This window comes from Esox lucius, chromosome 23, assembly GCF_011004845.1.
Source record: "Esox lucius isolate fEsoLuc1 chromosome 23, fEsoLuc1.pri, whole genome shotgun sequence".
Lineage (NCBI taxonomy): Eukaryota > Metazoa > Chordata > Actinopteri > Esociformes > Esocidae > Esox > Esox lucius.
Window position 1 is genome coordinate 11,784,775 of NC_047591.1, and position 24,845 is coordinate 11,809,619.

Here is a 24,845-nt window from a genome sequence, read left to right on the forward strand (position 1 = left end):
GGAAGTTGCTTGATGATATTAAACTTTTTTTAATCTATCTTTTGATTAGCAACTGCTTGCAAAGAAGAGGGCAGAGAATGAGAGCTTCCCCTACCTGGTGGCTTGGAGATGATTCTCTGCACCACATGCTCGGCTGTTGTCCCACAAGGCTCAGTTCCAGGCACCTCTCTATCTCCAAAACGAAGTCACTTGGCTCAGTCATTCTCTCAATGTCTCTGCTCAAATAGCTACAGTATGCATACGGTGTTCTCATACATTTCTAATTCCTCACCCTTCTGACATCCAGGTGTTGTGCATCTCTGCATGCCTGGCATATATAATCCTGCTTGCATGTCAGGCCCACTGCCTCAAGCTGAACAAGATGGAGCTGCTCTCCCTCCAGAAAAAGCCATGACTCCTCTGCTAATAGTTGACAAGCTCCCAGCTCCCCAGTGGTGAAACCAGCTTCTCACTGAGTTCCTGCCAGTTTTCTAAAAACATCTGAAACTTTACCTCTTCAAGGAATATCTTAAATTAAACCCTTTTGTCTTATCCGCTTCCACAAAAAATCTTCCCGAACAGCATTCATTTTGCTGATAAACATATTGACAAGGAAACGTACTTATAACAATTGTGATATGTGGCTGTCACACCTGGCCACCTAAAAATAAATGCATATGGATAAAAGTGTTTGCTATATTACTAAAATGATCATGTAATTCAAATGGATTTACACAGCAGGTGTTTTAAAGCACCCTGCCTGCCACATTGTCAAGCATCTCGAAGAACTGTGAGGAGCAATTTTACAGTATGTCATTTGGAATACAAAATGTGTTGCTGCAAAAATAGATGCGATCTGTGACTATGTTAACATGGCATTAACATTCATCAAGATCACATAAGTATATGGAAGGGTTTCTGTCTTCACTATACCGTAGCACAATATAGCATTTGGAAATGCTAATCAAAAGAGTAGCTCCCGTTTATGCCTGCCTTCAAGTGAAGAGACTGTTAGAAATTTTAATAATGGAGTCTGGAAGCAGGCAAGGACCAGCAAACTTTACTTGAGTTGACAGCACGAAAAAGGTCAACTGACCTGCACACAAGTTGAGCAAAAAGCTGACTTGATAACAAAACTCAAGAGCATAAGGCTCACTTAAGAAAACCAAACTGGAAACCCAACATGAAAACCACACAACTCTACTTGGGAATCAGACAAATATTGACAAATACTGGGGAGTAAAAAGGGGTATATACACTCACCTAAAGCATTATTAGGAACACCTGTTCAATTTCTCATTAATGCAATTATCTAATCAACCAATCACATGGCAGTTGCTTCAGTGCATTTAGGGGTGTGGTCCTGGTCAAAACAATCTCCTGAACTCCAAACTGAATGTCAGAATGGGAAATAAAGGTGATTTAAGCAATTTTGAGCGTGTCATGGTTGTTGGTGCCAGACGGTCCGGTCTGAGTATTTCACAATCTGCTCAGTTACTGGGATTTTCACGCACAACCATTTCTAGGGTTTACAAAGAATGGTGTGAAAAGGGAAAAACATCCAGTATTCGGCAGTCCTGTGGGCGAAAATGCCTTGTTGATGCTAGAGGTCAGAGGAGAATGGGCCGACTGATTCAAGCTGATAGAAGAGCAACTTTGACTGAAATAACCACTCGTTACAACCGAGGTATGCAGCAAAGCATTTGTGAAGCCACAACACGCACAACCTTGAGGCGGATGGGCTACAACAGCAGAAGACCCCACCTGGTACCACTCATCTCCACTACAAATAGGAAAAAGGGGCTACAATTTGCACGAGCTCACCAAAATTGGACAGTTGAAGACTGGAAGAATGTTGCCTGGTCTGATGAGTCTCGATTTCTGTTGAGACATTCAGATGGTAGAGTCAGAATTTGGCGTAAACAGAATGAGAACATGGATCCATCATGCCTTGTTACCACTGTGCAGGCTGGTGGTGGTGGTGTAATGGTGTGGGGGATGTTTTCTTGGCACACTTTAGGCCCCTTAGTGCCAATTGGGCATCGTTTAAATGCCACGGCCTACCTGAGCATTGTTTCTGTCCATGTCCATCCCTTTATGACCACCATGTACCCATCCTCTGATGGTTACTTCCAGCAGGATAATGCACCATGTCACAAAGCTCGAATCATTTCAAATTGGTTTCTTGAACATGACAATGAGTTCACTGTACTGAAATGGCCCCCACAGTCACCAGATCTCAACCTAATAGAGCATCTTTGGGATGTTGTGGAACGGGAGCTTCGTGCCCGGGATGTGCATCCCACAAATCTCCATCAACTGCAAGATGCTATCCTATCAATATGGGCCAACATTTCTAAAGAATGCTTTCAGCACCTTTTTGAATCAATGCCACGTAGAATTAAGGCAGTTCTGAAGGCGAAAGGGGGTCAAACACAGTATTAGTATGGGGTTCCTAATAATCCTTTAGGTGAGTGTACAATAAACTCAGTGATAGGGCAATGGAAACAAGGTCTGTGTAATTGGTAATGTAATTGTTAATCCAGGATTCCATGATATGGGGCGTTTGGTCGGTGATCAGAGGAGTACTGAACAGGGGTGTTTGGCCGGTGGCAACCACTAGATGGGGGAAACCAAACGTGGGTGCGGGAGGGGAGGCAGGACAGGCATGACAGTGACCTTTTGGAGCTATATTTAAAAAGGCTACTTCTTTTCCTTATCGAAGAGGGAGGAGATTTATTTTCAAGGCTGAAAGGGTAGAGAGCCGAGGTTAGCATCACCCAAGAATAAAACCTAACCGTGTGTGTCCTGCATGGATATGTACTGTATGTGTGTGTGTATGCAGTCAAACCCCTCTATGATGGGCTGACCAATTCAGCCAGTGTCACCCTCAATGATGTCCTGTTCCCTCAGTGGACATCTAGAGTGGTGTACGCACATGCAAGTGTTTGAACCTGACAGCTTATCAAAACCAGGCTCCAACACCTGTCTTCAGTGATCATTTGTATGTCAGTGCCACCAACCAACACGAATGTGCAGCGTATGACAAGGTATGCCACAGTGGGCCATATATCAGCTACACGTCTCCTTTATCTTTCTTTCATTTGTGTCAACATGTCAGCACAGCTACATACACATAGGACGGCTCAGGGCCAGCCAGGCATTGACTTTGATTAGGGCGGCCCCTCCAAGTCCAGAAGTGAATCGGGATGCGTGTAAACAGAATGGGCAGGCATTACGCATTATTGGAATAGGGAGGGGGGACGGGACTGGGGGGTGGTAACAAAAAAAATGATTTAATTACACAGAGCGCAACTGGGCGGAGGTGTGAGTTCAGAAGCCTTAAAATGAAATTGCGCCCTTTCCTCCCCCTTTTTCTTGTTCAGTGCTCCTGTCTTTTCACATCCAGGAACAACGAGGCAAAAGTTATTTTAGCTCCCGCTCCCAAGGGGATTATAATCCGGCCTAAGTGACAGGCTAATTTGTGGTATTAAATTACTTTCATTGACGTGTTTCGTTGGGACCTGCTTTAAATGTGTGGGGCATAAATGGCTACTCTGCTTGGATGGTTACTGTGACTAGTGTGCTTTTCAGGAAGGCTTTCAAGGGGCTATCACACCCTGGCTCAGAAAAGTCACACACACCTTCTCATCACCTTGTTCCACCTTCCTGATAACTCACTATGAAAAAGGTGTGCATAGATTCTACATAGATGACTGGGCACATTATAATTGTGTCCTTTTAACAGCTGTCTGACAATGCATTGCAGTACTATGCCCGGAGCGCCCATCATTTCTGTTACCATCAACAGACATTGACAGAAGATCCTTACATAGCTCGAATGTAAGGTTTAGAGATCTTTAAGTAGATCAGTTGGACAACAATCTGTCCACAGTCTAGACCAGCTGTTTGAAAACCTAAATGTAATAGTTGAATGAGAAATGGTCAGTCTATTTTATTAGTCATTTGAAATAAGGATTTACCAGAACAAAGTGACTCAGCCAAGCTCCTACCAAAGATTTGCGTTAATTTAACATGTAAAATCTGTTAGCACACTCATAGATCAGTGTACACTAGCGGGGAAAGAACAGAAAGAAAAAAATACAGGCATTTTTGTTCTGTTGACATCCACTTCCTTCCTAAATTAGGCAGTTACAGGCTAAGGGATAGTACTGTAGCTAGCCAGGTGCACAGACAAAATTAATGCAACACTTCCTGCAGGCCTAGTTACTGTAGCAAGTTCTGACAAAACATTTGCCCATTGAATTAGGTAGTTTCAACGAAGCAGTTGTCTGTGTAGATAAGAGTTAGGGCAGTTTATTTAGCAATATAGCAAGCTACATTGTGCTAGCAAATTATATGCTAAATATTTAGCTGATATAAACTAGTGTTTTAAAGAAATGCATGGGATTAGGGAACATCAATTATTATTTTGGACATGTTATTTATGCATATTTCAGTGGTCATTGTACAGAAAAGTGCTTCATAAAACAATAGCAACATTAGCACAGCTAGCTAGTTACCTAACAAACATTTGCAGCCTACTAGTAACACACAGGGACATATTAAGCAGAAAAGCGCTAGTAGTTCATTCGATAAGAGCACAGCTCTTGTAATGTACCGATAAGAATACAAATTTGAAAATGTATGCAGTGCTTAACATAAGTTGCTCTAAATAAGAGATCCTGATAAATACTGTTAATGTAGCACAGCCACCTTCAGGCTTAAAGTAATTTAGTATGGCTGACGGTAGGTGATGTATGCTATGACTGCCAACACTTTGTTCTGAGGTGTTTAGTACTCTCTTCAGACAAATGTTAGAGGATCTTACCAGCCTATTTTCTGCTTTACAGACCACACACACAGACACACAGGGACATACACACTGTGAGAGAAATAAAATGGGTGAGAGACAGAGAGAGAGAGAGAGAGAGAGAGAGAAAGAAAGGGAGTAATAGAGAGCAATAAAGAGTGAAGCAAAAACATAAGCAAACATTTCTTAAATATGGGAGCCAGTCAAGTTTTTGCTGGAAACCATTCAGTGTCAGAAGTCAGAGCAAGTAATTAAAAGCAATAGAAAAATGGAGGATTAGTTGGAATTAATCTGAAACTTTTCCCATTTTCTGAGTTGCAAACGCTGAAATGGAACGATATGGAAATGTAGCCGAGCATGGCAGAACTAATAGGGCTGCAGCTTTTTGCTGAAATGAAGTAGCTAATGGATGGCCAGGCCTGGCTAAGATGGCTGAGTGAGATTGCATGTGGATTTAAATGATTAGGAACATGGTGGCCAGGGCTCTTTTTGTGTGGAGAAAAGTAATGTATGACAATGAATGCTAAAATATCAAATTCAGCATTTAAGTAATACGTTTTCCTTTTTCTTATTCAGACCATGTGACACACAAACACCATCCACATCTACTATTCTGAAATGTATGTTATTTAAATGCATTATTTATTATAGGTGGAAATGATAATGGGCATTTATGTGGTGTGTAACAGTGAGTGTATGTAAATCTGGAAAAACAATTCCCAGAACTATTAGATACTCAGATGTTAACAGGTTGTATTATTTTGCATTATTTTCTACTTCTATTCAGCCAGATGTAACTTCTATTGTGTGCATAGTATTTAAGAATCAAACACAGTTTATCGAAGGTAGCACGTGTCCACAGTCTGAGTTGACATCTGAGAAAAACAAAGAGTAACTACAAGGGGGTAGGTAGAGAAGAGGCATGAAAAATGTGATGGACGCTGACACCCAAAAGGAGAGCTGATTGTTGATGGCGATTATAACCAGGCAGAGAAACTGAAGGAACTGCTCAATGCTCGTAGCCAGGTCGGGAGGGACTGGTGCGCACGGTCTGACTGCTTCACTGTTCTGTACAGCTGCGACCAAGTTAGACAGGTGCTGGCGAATAATTGGCTGCCCGTGCTGACTGGAAGCTTGCCGACACTGTCTCCTGGAGCTCATTACTCTACCTCAGAACAACTTCTTCCCCTCAAACCTGAGCAAACCTCCGAATTACTTATTTCTATGAGTAGGACATCACTGATGAATTCTTGTGAGGTGCCAATGAATACGGGTCTTTCAATAAACTAGGGTACCAGTGAGCATTTCTTGTAATTAACTGAAAATGTTACAAAGTCATGTATAATAATTTGCCACATATTTCCATGTGACAATATAAAGACATAAAGGGGAAACATATGTCTTAATTTGCCTGATTATTTAAAGCAATTTTCTGTGCAGTAAATGTTTATTAGAAGGAAGTCCAGGGAAGTGCATTTGACACCAATGTACACAGTTCAACAGTAAGAAGTTACACAAGAAGAAATGAACATTCAATTACACTAAATACAGTGGGACATTACAGACATACAGTTTTGAGGAATTCAGCAGGTGCAATTATCAGATAGAAGCTCATCTAGTTAATTTTTAAGTAATAAGATGAAACTGGCAAGCTTAAATAGGCATTTTACCTACTACTTAATGTATACCAACTAGCATTCACTAATGTTAGCAATGATTTGTCAAGATCTCCTACACCCTGTTTCGAACAAGCAAATTAGAATTTCGCTATAGATTCAACTTCCTCCGTATCAGTCTGTCCATAAAATACCACAAGTTACAGTATTCATAAAAAAGTGCATACCACCTCCCTAATAAAATGGTTATTGGAGAAAACTATCATTTTTAGACGATGGAAAATACAGTTTTTTTAATCAATTGTTATATTTCATATACCAACCTTGATCACACCAACGTGGTGTTCTGTGCTTGTCTGTAATTACAATCCAAAGAAGAAAATGCTCTTTCGCGTTTCGTTTGCTTCGTGCCATGGCCAGCAACTTTCTCAAGTTTATTCTAAATCCGGTTGTTCTATGAAGGACATCACCATTTCTGGCAATAACAGCAAAGTAATCATGTTTAAAAATAGTAGTCATTGGATTGCTAGGGACAGATCTCAATAAATAAATGTGCCATATGCAAGTTAAATCTAGCTAAATCTATCTAAAAAGGCAATGTAATTGTTTCTTCCGCGCAATAGTTGCTTATCCATTATTTTTGGTCTAACAACAACCAAGCATGTTATTTTTTCTTTGTCTTTTGCAGAGAACACCACAAATGTTAGTTCTGTCAAAAAAATGTTCTGTCTTATCATTGGTAGCCTATATATAAGCCACATTTCAATATCCAGTGAAATAACAATATAGCAGCAATACAGATAGCTTTTGTTGACTAGCCAGCTAGCTAACTTGATAAATGAGATATGTAATGTTACATCACCCGTCCAATAGAAAGGTGGCCAACTCTGCATTGCTCTTCATCAATTTCTCAAACTTCATCTGCTGCCATCTGATGAATGCCATCCCTGTGTCTGCCTTGCTTCTTTAGAAATAGTGGGTGTGTTTGTAACTTTCAGTGTATCTGCACACAAAGCCTGTCATTGGCCCTCACCTCAAATACTTTCACGGATGTACACGCCAATGAACGTTCCAGCCTTCTACGTTTTACTTGCAACCAAGGCAGTGGGGATAATGTCAGTCCTGACACTCTGCCAGGTACTCTTTTTTAATGTTAGCTGATGATATATAAGGGTTATTATCTGATATTTTTATATGGAAAATGCTGCATAAGGCACCTTTAATTTCCAATACCATGGTTTTTAAATAAGTGAGACTCAAATCAATTGCGGTTTTAACTAGCCATTTCTAAACATACTAAGCTATACCTTCATGTTATATCCAGCTACAATTAGCCAAAAATCTGAACATTTACCTGTAGAAATAGCTAACTATGCATGCTCTCAAAATGTATTACCACTAAATTGTACTAGTTACTGTTTAGCAAGAAGCAAAATAGAATTACATTATTTGTTAAACTGCTGTATCCAAAATATAATCAGTAAATGTATTCTTAAATCTTTATTTGTACATGTAAAACCTTGCTACCACTGTCTTTCAAATATGTTGTACAGTAGCTTACTCCAGTTCAAACCTGTAATGTTCAATATCATGATGTAAGATCTATTTCAAAAATGTATCCTTCAGATCATAAGCACAAGCCATTGTGCTGCATATTGTAAAGTTAGCTAGCGAGCAGCATTCAAGTGTTTAAGCCAAGTGTTTTAAAGAACCCGTGGAATTGAGAGGAGGGGACTATTGCATAGCAGGGACTAAAGGCAGTAGAAGTGTAGTCTTTTAGCAGGAAAAATATTGACAAAAAAATTCAATATATCTGCTGATAGGAACATTGCTGAGGAGACATAACAAAACACAACTATATTCACTCATGCTTCAATCCATAGAGTTACGTAATAATGTGTGGATATTGGTTCACAAAATATAAACCCCCAAATTATGTGTGAAACAAATGTCAATGCCCTACAAATCTCTCAGACCACCTAAGGGACACCGTAAGGGACACCCATAGATACCGTCAGAGATGTGGACAGCAGACCCTCAGTATTGATGCATTGTACACGGTCCGACAAATAGTTTTCCAACCAGGCTAAACACCTCTCTGATAACTCTACAGTAGGTTGCTGAGTCTGCTGATGAGGATCAGATTGTTAATTAAATGAAATGGGTTATCCAAATCAATAAAATCAGCAGTCAAATAATGCTTTTTGTCTACGGCAGATATGATGTCATTTAGGACCTTTAGAAACGTTGAGGGACAGCAAAAGACCGCTCTTTAGCTGTGTGATGACAAGGTTTTTAAAACTTTTTGCACCACTGGCCTGAAATGATCAACTCTGACAGGCCTGCTTCCATAATGAGTGAGTCCACTGACATAGGCAAAAATCTGACAGGTGCCTCACAAGTAAAATTAAATAAATTAAATATAAATGCAGTCACCAACATAGCAATTTATAAGTTTATGACCTTAATACGGTTAACCGTGGTGCTGTCATAAACATACAAAATGTCTGCCCAAATGTCTGTCTATATAAATACTGGATAGCAAACGCCGGCCCATACAAGATCCAAACGGACAAGTGGACCCAAACCATGCTAGGAAAGTTCCCCACAGCATAACAACGCCTCCTGACCATGCCTCTATAGGGGTCAGGCATTCTGGCCAGTAGCGTTCTCTGGGTGCATGGGACACATGCACTGGCCCACTTGTAGAGAATATGGTGGATGTTCCCATCTGACCATATCGCTTTTTTACGCATCTTTGTCGACCAGTGTCTGTGATTTTTGCACCAACTATCAAATGTGCATTTGTCTTTGTAATGAGGGGTTTACGCACCGCAAACCAGAATTTCTTGCTGACACATTCTGATCATGTCCTGCACTGACATTCTCAATCACCTGGGAAAGACTTCCTCTTTTTTTTCTTACAAGCATCACAGTCATTGAAAGTGTCATTCTGACCACAATTTCTTTCCCTATTTACTGATGTCTTTCCCTGAATGCAGATATACAATTACTTTAGACACTGTTCCTATAGAAACAATAGCCAGTATGCCAGTCTAGTGAGGGGTCTTTGTGACTGAAGCTCCTGCCATCTGTTCCCCAATAATGAACATTTTTCAAAGTAAATTTGATTGGTTCTTCTTGCCATCTTGATCCAAAATTCCTTTTGCCATCTTGAACTCTTGAACTGGTGTTTCTTTTTCACCCATCTGAAGTTGTTTAACATATCTTTAATTTAGAATATTGTATTGTATTGTATTGTAATTTTAATTCATACAATAGTTTTACAGTTTTTCACACAGTGTTTAATTTTAGGAATCCAGACAGGTGACTTTGGGTCTTCTTGAGGAAAACTGTCATAATATTTTGCAAACAAATGTTGTGTTTTTATCCAGAATGCAGTATTTTACATATAGCTTGTTTAGAATCATAGAGTATGGTCTGTTTTGGACAAGCATACTGGTTTGATTGGACTTCTTTCTCTTTCTCCCATATCTCGCATACTCTGACATTCAAGCAGTGTGCCTGGGTTGACAGCAAGCTACAGGGGTAAAGACGAGGCTTTGAACTCCTCAGAGTTTATTTCACCACCTCCTCTACCTCTGCCACTTTCTCTTACATTTCCTGGCCTCCTTCTCTATCCTGCGGAATAATCTCTGGAACAGCCACCCCAGTAGAATGCAAATAAAAGTGAAGCCCCCATGCTGGTTTGGGCCCCCTTGGCCGGTGCAGTAGTCACATACAGAATATGTGAGGATCCAGGTTGACATCTACACAGAGTGCGTGTTGACTTAGCATGTGTTGCAAAGTGGTCAGCATAACCAGGGTTGGAGAGTAAAGGATTAAAAAAAGAAAACTCCACATACTACATCATGGCAGCTCTGACCAATATTCTAACCAGAAGCCCTCGCTAAAATAAAGGACCCAATTAGACCAATTGGCGATACTGACATTGTCAAACCTATCCAGAGAAATTGTCCAACCTAGCCTTACAAAATGCAGGCTGTTCACTATGCAATGTTTATGTAACAACCTCCCCCACCGGAGGCACAAACGTCCTTTCTACGAGCACAGTAGGTGATTCAACTACACAAGTGAGACCCATGTCGTCCCATGGTGCACCTCTAGTTAAAGCTATACAGTACTATCCGCTTACAATGGCGCTAGGAGCAAGCTGAGGGGCATGATGTAGAGAGCTAATGAGCCAGGCTAATCATACTGTATTATAGCATAGTAAACATGCATCACATAAAAGTTTAGATACAACATAGGACAACATTTCTCAAATTGCTTAGTAACAACATTGTTCTGGAATTCTCACTAACCAACTTCTTATTCCAAAAAATGGGTCTAATACAATTGCGAAGTGGAATACAAGTACAGGTGCTGGTCATAAAATTTGAATATCATCAAAAAGTTGATTTATTTCAGTAATTCCATTCAAAAAGTGAAACTTGTATATTATATTCATTCATTACATACAGACTGATATATTTCAAATGTTTATTTCCTTTAATTGTGATGATTATAACTGACAACTAATGAAAATCCCAAATTCAGTATCTCCCCGAAAACTTGAATATTGTGAAAAGGTTCAATAATGAAGACTCCTGGTGCCACACTTTAATCAGCTAATTAACCCAAAACACCTGCAAAGGCCTTAAAATGGTCTCTCAGTCTAGTTCTGTAGGCAACACAATCATGGGGAAGACTGCTGACTTGACAGCTGTCCAAAAGATGACCATTGACACCTTGCACAAGGAGGGCAAGACATAAAAGGTCATAGTTAAAGAGGCTGGCTGTTCACAGAGCTCTGTGTCCAAGCACATTAACAGAGAGGCGAAGGGAAGGAAAAGATGTGGTAGAAAAAAGTGTACAAGCAATAGGGATAACTGCACCCTGGAGAGGATTGTGAAACAAAACCCATTCAAAAAGAGTGGACTGCAGCTGGAGTCAGTGCTTCAAGAACCATCACGCACAGACGTATGCAAGACATGGGTTTCAGCTGTTGCATTCCTTATGTCAAGCCACACAAAAGTGAGCATACCCCTCACATTTTTTAAAATAGTTGAATATAGCTTTTCATGTGACAACACTGAAGAAATTACACTTTGCTTCAATGTAAAGTAGTGAGTGTACAGCTTGTATAACAATGTAAATTTGCTGTCCCCTCAAAATAACACAACACACAGCCATTAACGACTACACACCTATATGAAAATGTCCAAAGAGTCAACATTTTTTGTGGTCACTACTATTTTCCAGCACTGCCTTAACCCTCTTGGGCATGGAGTTCACCAGAGCTTCACAGCTTGGCACTGGAGTCCTCTTCCACTCCTACATGACGACATCACGGAGATGGTGGATGTTAGAGGCAGTGGTTGTCTTGGAGATGTGTTTGGGGCCGTTATAATGTTGGAATACTGCCCTGCGGCCCAGTCTCCGAAGGGAGGGGATCATGCTGTACTTCAGTATGTCACAGTACATGTTGGCATTCATGGTTCCCTCAATGAACTGTAGCTCTCCAGTGCCGGCAGCACTCATGCAGCCCCAGACCATGACACTCCACAGTGTCACAACCATGCGTGACTGTAATACTTGTCTTTGTACTCACCTGGTTGTCGCCACACACGCTTGACACCATCTGAACCAAATACGTTTATCTTGGTCTCATCAGACCACAGGACATGGTTCCAGTAATCCATGTCCTTTGTCTGCTTGTCTTCACCAAACTGTTTGCGGGCTTTCTTATGCATCATCTTTAGAAGAGGCTTCCTTCTGGGACGACAGCCATGCAGACCAATTTGATGATGTGTGCTGCGTATGGTCTGAGCACTGACAGGCTGATCCCCCACCCCTTCAACCTCTGCAGCAAAGTTTGCAGTACTCATACGTAGGCTTGGGTATCGAGTATCGAGTATTGATGGGAACCGGGACTAGCTTTGCGATTTTCCCGGTATCGTTCAAAAGTTAAAAATTCGATTCCTAGTTTCGATTCACAGTCCGCCGACCGGAAGAAGAAACCGCTGAACACCAACGAAGAAGCGTCCACCAAAGTGTGGTTTCGCTTTTCTAAACAGAACTTCGTAACCTCTGACTGTTTCATCTTAACGTCGTTGGTTCCAACGTGAATAACAATATCTCCTCACTCTCTATACTTGCCAGTTTTAGACTTCGCTAGCACCAGCCCCAGATTTGCGGCTACGTCGGTGGCTCTGCCCCCCGGTAAACAGTGTACGATCGTCGGCTGATTCTTTAGTCTAATTTTTAGTTTTTCAAGGCCACCGGTAGAACATGCCTGCCGATCATTCCCCTCCGAATGATAATTCTCCTCTGTGTTGTAGCTACAATAATTACAATGATAAGGCATTTTAATGATACTTAGCGTCGGGTGTTTAGGGGTGAGCAGTTCTGTTAATTATGTCCATAAATCCGGGTGTAGTAAAGTTGGGTAAGAGGTCAACAGAGGAAAAATATGGTGTTGGTAAACTCTTGAAGTATAATCAAAATCTCGCTTTCTCCTATTTATGTGTTCAAGCTTCTTCTACACCCAGCGAACCTGTTTTCTCCACAGCAGGAGATACTATCTGTCCAGAACGCTCACATCCGGACCTGAGAAGGCAGATATGATCATTTTCCTAATCAAGAACTGTTTCTGATTTTATACTGTACCTGCTGCTAATCTGGACTGGGTTTTACAAGTTGTTTCTTATTGTTTATTTGCTATTCTGCACCAGGTTAGCCCCTCAGTGAGAGCACGGTAACATGTTTAAGTTCCTGCAGCATCATACACTCATGTGTATATGTGTTTTCATGAGGTTTTCAAAAATAAAGCTCACTTGAGGAATGTGTACCCCTGTGAAAATATATTCAGAATTTATAATATTTATATTCAAGTTCATAGATTTGATATTTATATTTTAGTTGAAAACAGCCCTGTGAGAAATTCATAGTAAAGTTCATAAAAAGTAAAAAGTTCATAGAATTAAAATGTATGGAGAAGGTCAGACTATTTCCTTCAGAAAGACCATTGGTTAGCTAGCTCATTTAAAATATCTTAAACTTTTTTGACCCTGCCTCTTAAAAGAATCGGAATCGAGAATCGTTAGGAACCGGAATCGAAACAAGGAATCGGAATCGTTCAAATTCAAACGATACCCAACCCTACGTCTATTTCCCAAAGACAACCTCTGGATGTGACGTTGAGCACGTGCACTCAACTTCTTTGATCGACCATGGCGAGGGCTGTTCTGAGTGGAACCTGTCCTGTTAAACCGCTTTATGGTCTTGGCCACCGTGCCGCAGCTCGGTTTCAGGGTCTTGACAATCTTCTTATAGCCTATGGCATCTTTATGTAGAGTAACAATTATTTTTGCCATGAGGTGCCATGTTGAACTTCCAGTGACCAGTATGAGGGAGTATGAGAGTGATGACACCAAATTTAACACACCTGCTTCCCATTCACACCTGAGACCTTGTAACACTAAAAAGTCACATGACACCGGGGAGGGAAAATGGCTAATTGGGCCCAATTTGGACATTTTTACGTAGGGGTGTACTCACTGTTGTTGCCAGCGGTTTAGACATTAATGGCTGTGTTGAGTTATTTTGAGGGGACAGCAAATGTACACTGTTATACAAGCTGTACACTCACTACTTTACATTGTAGCAAAGTGTCATTTCTTCAGTGTTGATATACTCAAATATTTACTAAAGTGTGAGGGGTGTAATCACTTTTGTGAGAAAAATTGTGAGATTTTTTTATTTTGTATGGGTGCTGCACTGCTCAAATAAAGTTACTACATGCTGTCTGTCAGCCAGTTCTGGGCTGAACATTATTTTGCAAAATAATGAAATAGCGAGTTTGTTGCCCCGGTTCATTTCTAACAAAAAATGTTTTATCTAACCAGTTGTTGACGGTTAGGTTAATGTCAGTCAGAAAGCAAATTGGATGACTATTTGGGCGATAAATTGCTTTACTAATGCCATAATTTATGTTGCAAATCAGACCAGCTTTTTTATGTTGATTGTAGTTCACATCTGTCCCAACATTAGGTCAAATGTCCTGTGGTAGAGGACCTGCAGAACCTGAGATATAAATTCAAGCCAAACTGTATTCATAAAACTCTGATCTGACAATCAGAGGACCCATTCACATCGACTACATCTGATCCAAAAGAGTGACACACAAGATAATGACGGACATGTATAAGATTTAAATGTAACTGGAAGATAAAACATTTTTCCCCACCCTTTTTCCCTGACAGTAAATGTTTATTTTTCACATGCATTTTTTGTTGTAGGCCCGGCGTGTCTAAATCACAGTTTATGGTCTACGTCCTGAATTTGAAAAGTTAAAAAGGGAATGTGTCTGGAGAAAATGCTCCACAAATCTGGGTACGTTAACATTACTGATGAAAGATATAGACAGGTAACTAGTAATTGTGACACAATATATTAAAAAGTAACCCCTATCCAAACCTAAAATTGCAACACGCTTAACCTTTTCAGAAAAAGATTCACACATTTCATAATTATAGTTTTGTCTCTACCCTCATTAAAAACAAGAGGATTTTGTTGTCCTTTTTTCTGTCTGATTTTTTTCATCTGTTTTATTGTCATTTGAATGCAATGATGTACAAATAATTTAAACCCTATATTCAATAGAAAATAGTACAAAGACAACATATTAATTGTTGAAACTTAGACAATTTATTGTTACTTGAAAAATATTTGCCTACTTTGAATATGATGCCAGCAAGAAGTTTCCAAAAATTTGGGACAGAGGCAACAAAAGACTGGAATAGATGTGTAATGCTAAAAACCTAAGCCTGGTAGAATATCACACAAATAATTAGGTCAATTGGCAACAGGTCATTAACATGATTGGGTATGAAAATATCATTACATAGAGGATGGGTCTGTCAGAAGTGAGGATGGGGAGGGGTTCACCACTCTGTGAAATACTTGCAAATAGTGCAACAATTTAAGAATAACGTTTCTCAAAATAAGATTGCAAAGAGTGGGGGGATCTCATAATCTACAGTACAAAATATCCTTAAAAGATTCAGAGAATCCTAAGACATCTCTTTATGCAAGGGACAAGGCTGAAACACAGTATTGGATGGCTGTGATCTTTGGGCCCTCAGACGGCACTGCATTAAAAACAGACACGATTCTGTAGTGGACATCACTTCATGGGCTCAGGAAGACTTCTGACAACCATTGTGTGTGAACACAGTATGTCGCTGCATTCGCTAATTCAAATCTACCATGCAAAGAAGAAACCATATATAAACGCTATATAAACCAATGCTGTTGCCTTCTCTGGGCCTCATTTAAGATTGACTGAGGCAAAGTGGAAAACTGTCCTGTGGTCTGACGAATCAAAATGAGAAATTTGTTTTGGGAATCATGGATGCCGCGTCCTCTGGACTAAAGAGGAGAGGGACCATCCGGCTTCTTGGCAGCGCACTTTTTCAAAAGCCAGTATCCGTGATGGTATGGGGGTGCATTAGTGCACATGGCATGGGTGATTTGCACATCTGTGAAGGTACCATTAATGCGGAACAATATATACAGGTTTTGGAGCAACATTTGCTGCCATCCAAAAAACATATTTTTCAGGGAAGGCCTTGCTTATTTCATCAAGACAATGCCAAACCACATTCTGTACTTATTACAACAGCTTGGCTCCGTAGTAAAATAGTCTGGGTGCTAAACTGGCATGCCTGCAGTCCAGACCTGTCACCCATTGAAAACATTTGGCACATTATGAAAGAAAAATATGACAAAGGAGACCCCAAACTGTTGAGCAGCTGAAATCCTATATCAAGCAAGAATGAAAAAACATTTCACTTTCCAAACTTCTGCAATTGGTCTCCTCAGTTCGCAAACACTTACACAGCATTGTTAAAAGAATAGGTGATGCAACACAGTGCCCCTGCCCCAACCTTTTTGAAATGTGTTGCTCGCATCAAATTCGACACGGCCATGCATTTTTCCAAAAGCCATAAAATGTTGTCTTTGTGCTATTTTCAATTAAACATAGGGATACATTATTTGCACATCGTTGGACTCTGTTTTTATTTGCATTTAACGCAGCGTCGCAACCTTTCTGGAAAGGAGTTGTATACTAGTTTTGTCTAATCAAATGGAGTCTCCGTATATTCCAGTGTTCTGGAGAACAGTAATTCCCTCGAGGACTCAAGCTCCTTGTTTTTCTGTGGTCTTCTTATCCTGTTACTTACGCTTGACTCCGTGTCGGCCTTATCTCCATCCTGACTAGACTCAGCTGCCTGATAGGACACTGCCTGTAAGCAATTAAAATGGCCTATTCACCAGATAAGAGAGGTAAAGCGGTCAGATTGAAAGCCACAGTCTCTGAGGGTAAAGTCTTTAGGTTACAGCATCGGGGTTAAATAGCCTGAGGGATGAGGCATGCCAGATCAAGCCAGGTGTGTGTGCATGGGTCCTTGTTTTACTGTGCTTGTGAGGACCAAAAACACCCACAAGGATACTTCTGCAAAAGTGAATTCCAGCTTGTTGGATCCCGATTTTCTTTTTACAAAATGCAAAAGGTGAAACATAGAAAACATCTTTTAGAACAATGGTACTAAATGTACATATTGTTGTAATGGTTTTTGAATGAATGTCTACAGTAGTCTCAGCAGCTTTTGCTGAGCAAAACCATTGTATAGTTATAGGAAACGCTGTTGACATTCTCTGTGTTGTACCTACAAAAGACAATATTGTTGCGTTTGGTGGTTCTCCAGTCCCTTCAGAAAATCCCACTGTATTTATAATGGCTTGATGTGAACATGTTCTGGTTACCTACAACCTTTCAAATGTGTTATTATCCAGGATAAAATAATAAAATAAAAATCTTGTCCATCCAGTCAAGGATCAGAAAATGATCTAGTGATAGAAGTGTGGCTGAACCACTGATAATTGAGTCAAAACAGATGCCATTGGCTGTGCTTCAATCATAATTGTTTTTAGATTATTTCAGCCATTATATTGATTTTATAAGTCCCCAAAAACAGAGGCAGTTAGACAACCTATTAAATTAAGTGATGACATTTTAAAATCTTGTCATGTGGATATTATGTTGCTATTGCTGTCAACTGGAATAAGAGATGGAAGGGGTTAGAAGCAGATTGCATATAAAATGCTGAGCAAGACACTATCGCTCATTTTCCATTTGAGATAGAGTTAAACGGTTATTAATGAAGGGGATAATGTATTGTTTTAAAATCAGAATTTGTCAAGGCTATTCCATTACATGATGATGACTTAAACACAAGTTACAAGTGTTCACCCAATACTTTTAAAATACTTAGTTTGCATAACCATACTTTAATTACTTGTCGATAGATTAATCGTAACTTGAAAAATCTCTCCCAATACTTTCTTACATCGTTTGTCTAAAACTATGTAACGACTGTGTAGCTATGATATTTCATTTATTCCTTTTTTATGCCTTTAAAAGGTGATTTAGATTTTTTTAAATCAAAGATTTTTTTTTCTTTACAAAAGTCTGTTTCTTTAGAACGAGTCTTGAATCCTCTTAAATGCTTCTAGACACCATTCAACACTGTTGTTTGTGTGACTGCATGGTTTTTAACATGCGTGTGTGTGTGTGTGTGTGTGTGTGTGTGTATAAGTGGAGAAAAGCAGGGACACTGCCAGAGGGCTAGGCACAGTAGAAGGACTCTAGAGACTGTATGCCAAATGCAAAACCATAAATACAAGAGCACACTAATATAAGAATACAGGACCATATGAACCCAGTATGAATGCAAAGGGCTTCATATAAGCTGTAGTCAATTACCTAGCTATTTTGTGTATTGTATGTTGAGGCATCAATAAAATGCATGTATACACCAACTGTAAGTATCCATCAACTGTAAACTGTAAATATTCAGACAGAAGACTGAACATTTCAGTCATGGAACATTCCATTCAAGATAGCCATGCAAAGCAAAACTCATTAATTCAAAATGCTTAAATATCAACTTTGAAACATGAAAATACACTCTTTGGCCAAAAGTATGTGGACACCCGACCCTCACACCAACATGAGCTTGCCACCACTCTTCTGGGAAGACTTTCCACAAGATTTTGGAGTGTCTCTGTGGGAATTTGTGCCCATTCAGCCAAAAGAGCACTTGTGAGTTCAGGCACTGTTGTTGTACAAGGCCTGGCTCGCAATCGTCGTTTCAACTCAACCCAAACATGTTCAGTGGGGTTGAGGTCAGGACTCTGTGCGGGCCACTCGAGTTCCTCCACACCAATCTTGTCGAACCATGTCTTTATGGACCCTGCTTTGTGCACAGGGGCACAGTCATGCCACATCTAGATTTGTCCATCACACTCCCAGATAATGAATCATGACTTATCACTCCAGAGAACACGTTTCCACAGCTCCAGAGTCCAGTGGCAGCGTACTTTACACCAGTCCAGCCGACGCTTGGCATTGCATGTGTGGATGTGAGGCATACGTACAACTGCCTTGTGGCTAAGGTGGCATCCCGTGACAATGCCACATTTTAAGTCACCGAGTTCTTCAGTATGACCATTGTTTGTCTATGGAGATTTCATGGCTATGTGCTGGATTCTACGCACTTGTGAGCAATGGGTGTGGCTGAAACACTTGAAGTCAATAATTAGTATGGGTGTCCACCGACTTTTGGCCATATAGTGTATTTGCAGTTCTCAGATGAAATGCCTTAACAGAAGCTTTTTGTTGCCCAACAACATAACACTAATTACCATTGACTACACATAGTAAAACAACCTTGGGATTTTAATAGGGCCTCATAGACCTCTTTCAGCATCATCTAAGGTACAACACTGTTTTAACATTAAAATGTTATGAAAATCAAATAAGGTTAACAGGAATTACATTTACAATGGCGTGTTTCCAAAAAGCATACACTTTCACACAGTTTCATTGGAAGTTAGATTAATTTTGTAACGGCTGTTTGAAGGGAACTGAAACATGCTTTTCTCTGGGCCGTTAGACTACTTTCAATGAGAGGACCCTGTGAAGAAAGGACATTCTTCTCCAAAACATTGCCCTTACTAAACCACAACCCTATTCCAGGGTTCCTTCACTAACCCGTTGCTACATTTAAACATTAAATGTTCCTCCAAGTTCCCCCCAAAATAACAGAATGAGCAAATATTATCCATTAACTAACAATGGTTCCTTCACAAACTTTGACTCCTTGAGGTGCTTCAGAGTTCCTTGACTCATTAAGGTATAGAATATCTTGATTCTAGAAAGTCTGCTGGAATAGGTTTATAGATTATCAATGCGGAGGTCTAAAGGATCATATTCAGTACAGGGTAAGTCTCTCATTAGGAGCCAAGTCATCTACTAAACTCTTTTCAATTCCCTGCATAGTTGTATTCAAGGGAGGAGGGATTTAAGAGTGAGTGATAGAGATCCAGTGTGAGACCTTTGCAATGGCCCTAGTCTATATCTCTAGTCAGGCATTGACAGCCAGGAAGTTGTCATGTCACCTTTTGTGAACCTGCTGGTTCTATAACCTTGGCTTTAGCGCAAAGGGTTAACAATGTCAATGTTAAAGAGCCACAGACTAACTGGTTAACAAAGTTTTGAATGCAATTGGATGTTGTCACACATGCATGTAGAAATAGATTTGCCACCCAAACCAAAAAAAGGCAGTGGAATTTTTTTTTCTTTCTACTCAGAATAGTGTCTTGGTATTTGTGTTAGAGACTCCAGGCCTTGTTGGCAATAGCTGCATGATGGCCACATGTTTTAAGCCACTGGGCCACACGCAGAGCCCTGCTAAGACACAGCAGGAGAGATAAAACCGCCATGGCGGGGGAAACGTGGATGCAGACCGACGGCGTGAAACAGGATCACAGATGATTGGAGGACAGCCCATGAAGGAGGGGGTGGAAGAGGGGGAGCAGAAGGGGGCGATTTAGGACAGGAGATGCGAGGGCCATGCCACCCCACCAGAGAAGGAGAATTCTGGGACAACAAAGCCTGCCAGCCATCTTCTGAAACAATTAGATGCGTAGAGAGGAAAGTTTCTTGGAATTGGAAAAGGATTCTTGAACAACTCAATTGTGCTTATGTGTTTTTAGGAATATCTTTCTTATTTTACAACATTTTAATTAAATATGAAATATTATGATATAGTTATCTTGTTAAAACAATATATTAGCTTTTTATCAAACCTTTTTGACAGGCAGGGAATGAAAAAGGTCTCCCAGGAGAAATGCCCACGGTGGAATTGACCGTCAACCTCCACGACGCGCATCACGCCGACCAACGAGGCGTGCCCGTCTGAGTGATTGACACGCGTCACGACGACAGCATGAAGGCACCAATGGGCAAAAAGGGCTCTTGTATAAAAAAAGGGCTCTTGTATATATATACACTCACCTAAAGGATTATTAAGAACACCATACTAATACTGTGTTTGACCCCCTTTCGCCTTCAGAACTGCCTTAGTTCTACGTGGAATTGATTCAACAAGGTGCAGAAAGCATTCTTTAGAAATGTTGGCCCATATTGATAGGATAGCATCTTGCAGTTGATGGAGATTTGTGGGATGCACATCCAGGGCACGAAGCTCCCGTTCCACCACATCCCAAAAATGATTTGAGCTTTGTGACATGGTGCATTATCCTGCTGGAAGTAGCCATCAGAGGATGGGTACATGGTGGTCAAAAAGGGATGGACATGGTCAGAAACAATGCTCAGGTAGGCCGTGGCATTTAAACGATGCCCAATTGGCACTGAGGGGCCTAAAGTGTGTCAAGAAAACATCCCCCACACCATTACACCACCACCACCAGCCTGCACAGTGGTAACAAGGCATGATGTTCTCATTCTGTTTACACCAAATTCTGACTCTACCATCTGAATGTCTCAACAGAAATCGAGACTCATCAGACCAGGCAACATTCTTCCAGTCTTCAACTGTCCAATTTTTGTGAGCTCATGCAAATTGTAGCCTCTTTTTCCTATTTGTAGTGGAGATGAGTGGTACCGGGTGGGGTCTTCTGCTGTTGTGGCCCATCAGCCTCAAGGTTGTGCGTGTTGTGGCTTCACAAATGCTTTGCTGCATACCTCGGTTGTAACGAGTGGTTATTTCAGTCAAAGTTGCTCTTCTATCAGCTTGAATCAGTTGGCCCATTCTCCTCTGACCTCTAGCATCAACAAGGCATTTTCGCCCACAGGACTGCCGCATACTGGATGTTTTTCCCTTTTCACACCATTCTTTGTAAACCCTAGAAATGGTTGTGCGTGAAAATCCCAGTAACTGAGCAGATTGTGAAATACTCAGACCGGCCCGCCTGGCACCAACAACCATGCCACGCTCAAAATTGCTTAAATCACCTTTCTTTCCCATTCTGACATTCAGTTTGGAGTTCAGGAGATTGTATTGACCAAGACCACAACCCTAAATGCATTGAAGCAACTGCCATGTGTTTGGTTGATTAGATAATTGCATTCATGAGAAATTGAACAGGTATTCCTAATAATCCTTTAGGTGAGTGTATATAATTTCTATATACTTTACAATAGCTACTAACCTCTTTCATCCTGCCTAATTGAAAGTGTTCGTTACAGATGCATGTGATGAACAACCGAGTGCGAAACAGCTGTGCTTCACTCAGTATTATTTGATGATGAATATACAATGTACCTCTCCAGAGACACGAGAAGGGTGTAGAATAAAAGAATGAGGGAAAGAGTGAAAGAAACAGACATGGAGGGGGAGGCACAGGGCAGTAAGGCGAGAACATCATCATAACACCAGAGACAATGGGTTCAATTGGAAAAGGGAAAAAAGCCTTCAGCCTCACAACAAGGACTAACTAAGTTGGACAGGATGCTAACAAACGCGTCCACACGGCATTGGCAAATGGATCCTGAGATGACCTATCAGAACCGGGCCTGGCACCAGAGTACCAGAGCCCACAGAAGGAAGCGTGGATGAAGAGCAACAGAGCGAAAAAGAGTAGGAGAGTGAAAATAAGGTCAATGAAACAAGGCGTTGGTTTAGAGCAGGTGGGATATGGGCGTTCATGTGTATGTGTGGGTTGTTAGGTAAAAGAAAGGGTGAGGGGAGGGGATTTGCTGTTATTTTGGCATTTCTACTTTCCTCTTATTTATTCTGCTGTGGCTGGTGAATTTGTTTAAACTCCAATTGGAAAAGGGAGATCAAAAAGAATGAGAAAGGCAGAGAGAGAGGCAAAAAAGCCCTCGCTTCGACTTACATCAAACAAAGGCAGAGCGGATGCCAATCAACAACCAATTTTTTTACAAAAACGACGATGGTTTCTTGAGAAAGGAATGAGAGCTGGGCTATCAAGGCAACACAAGTGTGTCTGACCTCCTCTGAAGTGTTTTGTTTCGATAACAAAGAAAATGGCAGCCAGAACAGTCAACATCTCTGTATAGGTTCTATCTTTGCGGAGTACAATGAAGTGTTATGCATTCCAATGGCTTCATGTGCTACCAAGTATATTTCACATTTGAATTAAAAGTCAGGACAAAATTACTAAAGGTCATAGTCGCTCTGCCAGCCTAATTTTGAAGAACATTCTAGCTATGTAGACAAGGAGAAAAATAAATGTACTAGTAGATTAAATCCCAAACGCATTGATTTAATAACATTTCCGCTAAGACTTGTTAGGTTATGTACCTTTGGGAAACATCGATTTGTGATACTGGAAGGGTGAACAAATAAAATGCTTTGCTAAATAACACAACCAAAACATGAGCACTTGTTTTCAATTCATTCACAACGCTTGGTTTCAGTGAACTGGGATGCCTCATTAACTCTTTGTAAAATGTCAAGCCAGACACTACAGAATGGCTCCAGATGGATTTGTACAACATTGGTTTATGGGTTAATATAGCAGCAGGAGAACACAGAGTTCAAACCCATATAAAAAGGTCCATATCCAATAAGCTATTTTTGCTCATTTCAACTGCCTAACCTCTGACTCTTTGTTTGGTTAGGGACATGTCACCACTGTAAAAGGCCTAGATGATATCATTGGTAATCAATGGTAGTGCCCAGAATGTGAAAGGGCACAGTGCACACACCAGGGATGTGACACTAGAGAATGATTATCCGGCTCTGGCCAGACAGCTGCAGAAAGTTGGCACCAGGTCTCCCAGCTGGAGAGGACATTCCTCTGTGATACTGTATGCCCCTTCACAGCCAGTCTGGTATGAGCCATGTCTGTTCCCATCAACACACACTCTTCTGTCTGTTTAAGGGACTACCCAATAAATGTTAAAGAACGGTGGAAGTGTACCTGTGTGTATGTTCATTCTTCCCATCTTTGAAGTGTGTATGACTTCCTGATGCCAAATATGCAGTAACTTTCATTGCATTGCAGTAGCGACTCTTGATTCGGGCAGGTGACAAATGTTTATGTCATCACATGAACAATGTCCGTGTGTGTGATATGACTCATAGACAGGATGAATAGAACAGGAGAGATGAAAAGATTTTAATAGCATATACATTTTTAAGTCGCAGCCTGACAACAGCTTACAGATTTTAAGATTATTTTGAGATTCTATAAAGCTCTTTAGACTGCATTTGTCAGTTTAGTTAATTTATTTTCTAATGTATCATATCATATATCAATCCTATCATAATTTTTTAATATGTGTAAGGTATAACTGACTGTCAGTATAGGCTGAGACTACATTTTAAAGTCTATTTCATATTAAGACTCTTAGATCTTTACAGTACTGGTGATGCAAGATCACACTTAATGTACTTTAGAGTTGATGTGGATGGTGTAAGATAAAAACAGATATTGAGACATTTGATTGAAACCCCAAGTTTTTGAGGATTAGACAACATCTTGTTTTTCCACTGTAAGATATCACAAGAGAGAGCATGTTTATAGATGCATTATTATATTTGAATCATGGATTTATTTTGGGCTATACAAATCCATAAGTTCCTGTATGATTTTTCACAGTGTAGGTGGAACAGCTTGCCATTATGTTGCATGGTTATCCAGAGGACACGCTCCCCCATTTCTGATGCATTTAGCATGTTAATTTACAAGCTTATTCAGAATTGGGTTTTGACAGTGGACCAGTTTCGAAGCAGCAGTTCTGTTTTATATGGCAACTCACTGAATAAACAATGGTTTCTCTGTCGGCAGACCAATGGACTTCTGTGCGTAAAAGAAGTGAGGATCACGGTTTTCACTGGTTAACGGTCCCAGTTCCATGACCAATTGACTCGTTACCGGACAGCTGAATCATAAAGTGATCTGAAGGATTATGGAGTGTTTGGTTCGAAATGTTTAAGAGAACCATCCATATTAGATGGGGAATTCAATATTAGGAATTTGCACACACCTCCCCTGCGCGTTAATTCATTCACTGTCTATTACATATATAATAA

At 40.4% G+C, this 24,845-nt stretch overlaps 1 protein-coding gene across 1 annotated transcript in view; it reads right to left on the reverse strand.

Moving 5' to 3' along the window:
- tafa2 (TAFA chemokine like family member 2) overlaps nucleotides 1–24,845 on the reverse strand; it is a 59,608-nt gene that overhangs the window by 33,738 nt on the left and 1,025 nt on the right. The window lies entirely within an intron of this gene.